Source organism: Haemaphysalis longicornis, unplaced genomic scaffold (genome assembly GCF_048455015.1).
Source record: "Haemaphysalis longicornis isolate Haplotype H1 unplaced genomic scaffold, Haemaphysalis longicornis Haplotype H1 scaffold_1, whole genome shotgun sequence".
NCBI classification, from domain to species: Eukaryota; Metazoa; Arthropoda; class Arachnida; order Ixodida; family Ixodidae; genus Haemaphysalis; species Haemaphysalis longicornis.
In genome coordinates, this window is record NW_027526203.1 from 120566380 (window position 1) to 120574660 (window position 8281).

The 8281-nt window shown below is 46.8% G+C and overlaps 1 long non-coding RNA gene across 1 annotated transcript; it reads left to right on the forward strand.

Annotated features, from left to right (window-relative positions):
* The first annotated feature begins 1090 nt into the window (after positions 1-1090).
* LOC144165685 (uncharacterized) lies at positions 1091-7762 on the forward strand. Its single transcript, XR_013321489.1, has 3 exons — positions 1091-1196; positions 4902-5067; positions 7636-7762. It is a non-coding gene; the product is annotated as an uncharacterized LOC144165685 (long non-coding RNA).
* Positions 7763-8281: the final 519 nt, after the last annotated feature.

The following is an 8281-nucleotide window of genomic DNA, read 5'->3' on the forward strand; positions in this document are numbered from 1 at the left end:
TCACCAAATACCCAAGGCCCCTACAATATTTGTATGGTTACAGAAACCTTGCATTTGCAGTCTCCGACAAAGCACATTCATCGGTTGCCTCGCTGATTGTTGAGACTTCACTCTGGGGTCTGGCGTCGGCGGCGCTGAGCCTCCGCTCTGGCAGTTCGTTTAGCTGCAGCGGCTGACAAAGCGCACGACCGGTTGCCTCACTTGCAGTTCATAACTCACTCCTATGGCAGCAGTGCGCTGAGGCAGCACTCACTCGTAGGTTCTTAGGCCGCGCGAAGTGCGCCCCAGGAAGGGACCGCGAACTGCGTCTTAGGAAGCGAGCGCACATCACCGTGACGCAGTTGAGCGTCTCGCATGGTCGCGCAGTTGAGCGTCTCGTGCGGGCACGCCGCACAGCATGCTACCGCTTCCCCCAGCACACTTTCGGAGAAGCGTCTCGCGCCGCCAGGGCGATGCATCCTCCCCTCTCAAATTCTTAACAGTCTCCTCCTCTGCTTTCTTTCACTCTTCGGACTTGCTATCGTTCGCTCGAAGACACCGACGGCGACACCCGTCAGACCATGAACGGACGCCAAAGTGCTTGAAGAAGGGCTTGCGTTCGGGCTAGTTGGTATTACATAACGTTCATCTTAAGCGCAGAAAAAAAACAGGGACAGAGTAGACAAGGACAAGCGCTTGTCCTTGTCTACTCTGTCCCTGTTTTTTCTGCGCTTAAGATGAATGCCAAAGTGCTGCACCCTCAAAATCCCGGGACTGAAAAAAAATTCCTAAAAACCCAGGCCACTCGCTCCAAAAGCCGATATTCTACCCCTAGGCTACTGAAGCGGAGCAGCGGCTTTGTTTTAATACTTGCTCAAAACAATTGGAAGGAGTGTTTGAAGCGAACCAGTAGGTGGCGCTTGGTGCGTATACCCATAGGACAACATACTCCTCGCGTGAGTATGTGCCACAATCCGCCAACTGACCTTCGTGCGTGGAAACGGGGTGTTGCCATAGCAATCATCATCGTCATTCACTGGAACGGCTTGCGAGCGAGCTGGTCTCGTGACTCCCCGTACAGTGACGTGTCACTCACCGCTGGTCCGGGCACTCGTTCGATTCTCCCCGAACATGGACGCCGCGGCGTGCCCTCCTTACATCGAGGTCTGCTGCAACCTAACCAGCCCCGGCCGACTGCCCAACGCAGGAACTGGTCGGTAAGTTCAACCGATGCCGCTTGCCACGGTTCTTTATCCGATTTAAACCTAGGTGGCCCGGTGCCGTCAGCGAGCTGGCTATGTTCGAAGCTGCCGATCGGTCGCTGTAGGTTGTCTTGGCTATAGCGGCGTATCCTGGTGCTTGTCTAGATGCCATGCCTAGCTTCGGGGTGTAGCAAGGCAGCTGAGTTCTTTCGGCGCGTTTGGCGTTTGACTCGGAGTTTTGAGAGAATTTATAGGAACGCGACGCTGATTGGGCGGTCTGCTGGCATTAACGGGGGGCAAAATTCTACTATCTTGTGATTCAGGAACTACACTTCTGGGCTAAAAAGCCTGCACGAGGGTGCAACCGCTCTGCAACAACAAAATGGTAGCGCCGACAAAGCTGTCGCAATGCAGAAAATTTCCTCATTTCTTATGATTGAGAGGAGTACTTTTAAGGCGCCAGCTAGAGATAGGGGAATGCCCATTGTGGCGCCACGTCGTTTCTGGTGTCTTCCTTGGCTTATATAACACTTATTTCGTGGTTTTGTTTCGCACTTTCGTGGCACACAGTAGAAAGACGTCTGCCACGGCTGTATGTCCACGCCTCCTCGTTGCGACAAAACCCCCGAATAAACGGGACTCGCGGCAACTCGAGTACAGTAAGCGTACTGTGCGATTAAGGGAGGTGGGTTCGGAGGGGGCGCACCGCTGTGCGCCCCCTCCGAACCCGAACCAGATGACAGGTTGTAGAGACATTAAGTACTGTGGTGTGCACGTGCTAACTTGAACAGTGTAGTTCGCCTCATCAGCTCCCCGAAATGGCTAGCGTTGTTATCGTAGTCATTAGCACACGAATAACCCATGATGGCAAGCTTCAGCTCGCCTAATCTATTGTTATAGCAATGCCAACCCCATTGTGTAGAGGAAGCGTGCCAATAAACATTAAGCCCGCAGCGATGACAATTTCTTGACCGGAAGTAGGCAATCTCATAATTTTCTGTTGTTCTTCGGAACCATAAATCTCCATCTCCTATAGTCACTGTATCGTACACCTTGATGCGATTTTATACTCACCTTGCACTGAAGAGGAAAAAAATTGTCCACCCTCGTGCAGCCTCCGAGTACTGAAGACTATAGATCGTTCATCTCACTAGCGGCTGCAGCATCGAAATCCTGAACTAGCAAAGCATAACTTAGACTGTGAAGCTCTAAACAAACAAAATCTAGGGCAAGTTTCAGCCTCAATTTTAATCACCGATAGGCACCCTTGAAATGTGTTTCATTGAAAGGTGTACCATTGTAAGGAGTCCTTCCTCGTATGAAAGTTATTGCTTGCTTGACGGACATCTTCGACATGCGCCGAAGCTCCCTTTTCTAACTTTTACATACAGATTTTTTTTTTTTCATTCACGGATCAGAATATGAAAGAGAGGCGAGGGTATACGGAAGAAACGTCTTTTGTTGTTCAGTTACGTGGAGCGTACCGGCGGTAAAATTTGAGGTATTATACAGCTGGTGATAGCTGCTTTCTTTTGTGTAAATGCGATGAAATGTTTAACACGGAAATTAGTGCTAGATGGGAAATTAGAAGCCGTATTATCCTGAATTGTGGTGTTGGAAAAGCGAAAAAACGAGATTATGTTGCTTTTCTAATGAAATAGCATTTTTAAACCCCTTCAACTTAATTACGGCCCGAGAAGACGTTCTTATCATCAAGAAATTCCAACAAACGCGAAGAGGCTTCGAAATTTTGCGCCACGCAAAGTCAGCAGTGACATATTTTGGGAAAAACTCAAACCAGAGTTGTAAGTTTGTTAACTGCATGTTAGCATTTCAGTCACCCACTGAAAACGGAACCAAAGGCTGCACCACAATCCAGCAGTAATGTTTCGTGGATGTGGTAGCGGACGCCAATCGCAGAAAATACCCCTGTGACGTACGTAATCCGGACTGGGTGAGAAAGCGGCCAGTCACCCGTGCTCAATCTGTTTTCTTATTATCTCGATTATTCGTTAGAATAAATCATTGTTATTGGCATAAAGGCGCGGTTTGATACACCAACCATATCCCCTTTCGTCTTTGCGGTGCCTTAAATGACTTCAAGGCGCCATAAAGCTGGAAACAAACAACACTACCCGCCAGTGGCGGTAGTACTAAAAGCTGCACATAAAAATGTGTGAAACTGTATCCGGGTCGAGCGCTTCTATGTTATCAGGCTTATGTATCTCAGTGGAATGGTCCTTGAATGACCCCGCGCAGACGTGAAGTGTAGAAAAACTCCAAAAAGGCCAGAAGCAAACCAAAGCATTCCAGCGGTCTATAAGCGATGGGTAATGATTACCAAAGAAAATAAAGGTTTGATTAGGGATTTATTTTAATGCTAACAAAGGTGTATTAGGGTGGGATGAGTATGGTTAAGGTGGATTGATATTAAGATGTATTAAGCTGGACCTAGATTAGGTGAAATGTATAAATTATTGATTAGTGATTTATAACAATGATTGGTAAGGTTGAATTAAGATGAATTAGGATAAATTCAGATATAAAAATGGCAATTACGAATGGTTGGCTGGAGCATTAAAATTTTTGAAAATTAAGAGGGATTTTTATAGCTTAAGGGTAAAATAAATGGGATTATGATTAAGATGGATTAAGATAGACTAATGTGTAAAATAGAATGGCTGCTGTGTCGACGGGTGGCCGTGTAAATAAAGGGTTCCCGTCCCATTATCACGCCACGATTTCGCCTTAAGGGCCCGTAAGCAGACTTAAGTGCCCGAAGAACTAATTAACGACAGCTACTGGTATGTTTCTTTGAAAGGTGATGGCATAGCTGATATGTCGACAATAACGGTACAGAAACCGAAGGGAGGCAGAAGTTAACCACAGCAAGCCACCGTACATAACAGATTATTAACGATTACTAGGGTATTAGTGAGGAATTGTTACAATTAGTAGGTTGGTTAATGTAGAAATATGGCGGTTACGATGCATTAAGGAAATTGAGATAAATGAGGATGGAAGACGGCGTATTCAGATGAATGAGGATAGATTACTGATTCATTAGTGACTGGTAACAATGATTATAAAAGTGGGATTGAAATGTATAATGATAGATTAACGTTGATTGCGGTTATTACGGATAGATTAAATTGCTCTTCAGAAGGCAAAAGGTTTGGGCGTGTTGCTTCATAGTCACACACAAAACAAGTGCTGTAAGAAACAGGACGAGGCGTGGACAGGACAAGCGCTATTGGAATGAATTAGATTAAATTGGAATGAATTAAGCAAAGTTTAGACGGACTAACGTTGCCGTAAATTGGGAACAAGGTGTATTAGAGGGGATGAAGTGATTGAAGGCGGATAAACGTGGATTATGTGGTTCAGGCTGGATTGAGATGGGTTAGGAGAGAATAAGGAGGGTAAATTTGCGTAGCTGCTGTGTCGACGGGTCAACGCGTTGATAACAGGTGCCCTTCACAATAACACCCAAGGCTTTGGACTTCAAAGCACGTAAGCAGACTTACGTGCCCCGAAAGAATAGTTCGAAATTGGGCAGCCTTTTTAAGTGGCGTTTCTCGGTGTGCTTCGCCATTTAAGGCGTGTGAATGAGGAACCAAATAGAGTTGGGCACCAATTATTAGTGAGCCTTTTTGTCTATCTGTGTTACCACTGAGGACGGCATATGCGCAACCTCAACTCGTCTATTTCTTGACGCAGCACAAGAGTATGTGTGGCGTTGGGACGTGGCAACTGTGGCTCTGGCGCCCACCGCACCGACCCAATCGCCTGGCCTTTCCCATCCGGAGGGGAGCTTGTGAGCCGGGGTTCAACCGGCGGCTCAAACCCGCAGTTTTCCCGGCCAAGCACAGGCGTGAGGTCCCAGGTGAGTGTCACTTTCCAAGCTTTGACTAGGCACAGAGATTGAGAAGACTCATCCTCCTGGCAACATTGACGCGACAGGTTCTCTTGGTCTACTCTCTATTAGCAATAAGGGCCTGCTAGCTGGCTCACAAGGAGACCGATACAAGGAGGAAATCTTTGCGTTGTTTAGCGATACCTGTGCCAATGTCTGACTACGTTTCAGCTTGGAGAATAACTCCATTACTAGTGCTACTCCACCTAGGTTCTGGCGGCGTGTATGCGTCATTTGCTGTTCAAAATAGGGCACACACCGAAGGACGTCCCCGGCTACGCCGAGGCGTAAATATACCTTAGCCATTTAGCAGCGACAGCTTCGTTGGAAAAAATGCCACTTGGTCCCCTTAAATTGGCTTTTTTTAAAAAACGTCCGTTTTTTGGGGGCTTCTTAATGGCGAAAAGTTTCATTTGTCTGTATGTATGTCTGTACCTCGGTTAAACCTCCCCCGAAAGTTTAAAGAACTCTGGAAATAGATCTTTTAAAAAACATTTCAAAACTTATAAATCTTCCAGTATACGCCTTACTCGTCGACATTGTTAAAGAAAAAGAAAACATTTGGAATATTCCAGGCAGAACAACTGAAACCAGCAGTGTTCTTTTAATTGAAAATATATGTGGGCGTAATGTTTGCGATATCAAACAAAAACCGCGTTTAAGGCATTTTACTCCAAAATAACAAAGGGCTCGCCCTCGAGCCTTGGGCTTACAGCTCGAGCGCCAAGCCGTACAGTACCGAAAATCCCAACTGATTGAAGGCCAGCTGTGCGACCGCGGGAAAATTTCATTTTATTCAGCAAACCTCTATTGCGTGTATCATGGGAAGACCAAGACAGGAGGGAAACAGCGTAATAGCTGGGCGGGGGGAGACTGGGGTCAACTACATGGCCGCGGCGGCAGTAGACGTCTTTTATGACATTCTCAGCGAAGCCAGCAGATACGCCGCCTGACGCTAGTCGGTGCAGCCACGCACCCGTGAGCGTTGAAGATGGGTGATACGGGCTTCGCACCACGGCCAATGGCCGGCGGATTTGACGACGCCTGTTCGACAGCGAACGTCGAATATCTTGAAGGGGCAGTTTTTAGTGACTTTATTTCATGTTCATACGTGCCGGGAGACCTCACTTCGTGGGTAAGCACTTAAACATTGAATAGCAGACGTACACAAAAGAAAGACGGCAGCACAACAGGGCAGTGCTGTCATCTTAGTTACATTAGCTTGTTTGTATATATCACTTTTGTCCACGTGAAGCGCTTCCACAGTCATCTGCGCAGCAGCAACTAGCCCCCACTAATGCCTGCTCTGCTAGCAGGCGACATTGGTAGATCACGAAGAAGCGGCGACAGCACGAAACTGGGCATGCCATACATACAGGCGCATTCCCGTGTTACAGCAGAAAACGGTCATCTCGTTCACACACTGCTTGCGAGGTCAGTACAGCTGCGCCTGAATACTGAAAGAACAGTTGGACGAGTGCTGCTTTAAATATCATACGGGGGAAAATACAGACAGAGTGATGTCTGTACGCCCGCATCACTTTGTCACTAAGCGGCGAACCATATATCCCAGGCACAAGGACGCCAAAGAAGCCTACAGTAGAAAGAAAACGTCCAAGGCAATACCAGTATTCGCTGCTCTGCAGTTTGCTGCTTTGCGACGACTGGAAGCGCGAAAATTCCGACCACAAGAAGTAGTGCTTGGTCGATTCCATCCCTTTGTCGCTCTGCGGGCATTTACTGTCCCATTTATCGTACTTTAAATGGTAAACAACTAGACAGACAACTATCGTGATTCTCTATATCTGTACATTGTGCAAATGTAGAGCTTTGCTGCGTAACTCGCCTTGACCCTTGAAGGGCAGCTGCGCAGTCTCTTTTGCCGTTCAGCCGGTGACAATCTAGGACGAGTGATTACAGAAAAGCGACAACTTCTTAAATATCGCTTTAATATGATCTTATCCACAGGTTTTGTTTAAGTCGTGCGGTGCATCTTTGCTGCGAACTAACCTGCCTGTACAATGAATTATTTTACATATCTGTTGCGCTTCGTTATCAAGAAATATGAGTGTTTTACAAAGCGAGAAATGTCCAGGTTTTGTGCGAGCGGTGCTGAGAGACCTGGGCTTGAGTGCAGTTGGATCTCAGGCTGCCAACACGACCAGACAATACTCTAGACGAGGCCCTCAGCTGCTTTCGGGGCAACGAAAGCGACGAAAGTGTTCGTTAAAGTCATAAGATGCCACCATGCAGCATGCTACATCTTCCGTGCAGGCACTGGAGCAAGGAATATCTCCTGAAAAGTTCTCATTCCTTTGCCTCAGGTGGATTAAATAAGCCTAAATATCTGGTGGTACTAGTATTCTCATTCTCACTGGGCCCAATATAAAAGTTTATGGAATCGTGTGCTTGGAGTTGAACATGTAGGGTGAGGAGCTATTGCCAAGACGTCTCCTACACTACGTGTCTACGAGCTCGGTGCAGTTCATTTTTCTCACTACTTGAATTTAATGGCCTCTTTCGTGTTGTTTATTCCAGACTAAACAAGAGAACGTCCTGCGCCTATAACTTCCTCCGTACAAGAAGGAAGTCTTGGAAGCTTGGTGCGCCGAGTTCATGGCACAGCAGATGGCTCAGCGCACCGCGCAAGCATTTTTAGGAGACATCATCTTTGCAATATTGTTTGTTCTCTATATAGCGTTTAATAAATTGTCATTTGCCTTCAGCTCCCTGCGACAGGCCATGTCGCTGTTCCAATGTTCCAAAAGCAAAATTAAAAGTTATCAAGGTCTTCCCAGCAATGCTTAGGTTGGCTACATTGAACTATATTTTCGTTGTCTCCTTTTTGCTTGTATACGAGAACGGCTGCCCTCAAATGAACTTTGGTTGGATTACTGTTGCTTGAACAAAAGATTGCTTTTAAGGTCATGGGAGAAATCGCCGCCTTGGACAATTGGGGGGGGGGGGGGGGGGGCGGAGAGGCAAAGAATATTTAACGTTCATATTTATATTTCGTGTGAACCTCCAGGTGACAGCGGACGCCATTTGTTTCCTCCGTGACACCGATAGTTTGCTAGTATATGACGCCGTTGAGCATTACTTTGGAGTCATGACTGAATCAATCATAAGTTTCATGCCAAGCCGGTTTCGTTTCGCGGAAACAAATATCTTTCCGGGGGCTATG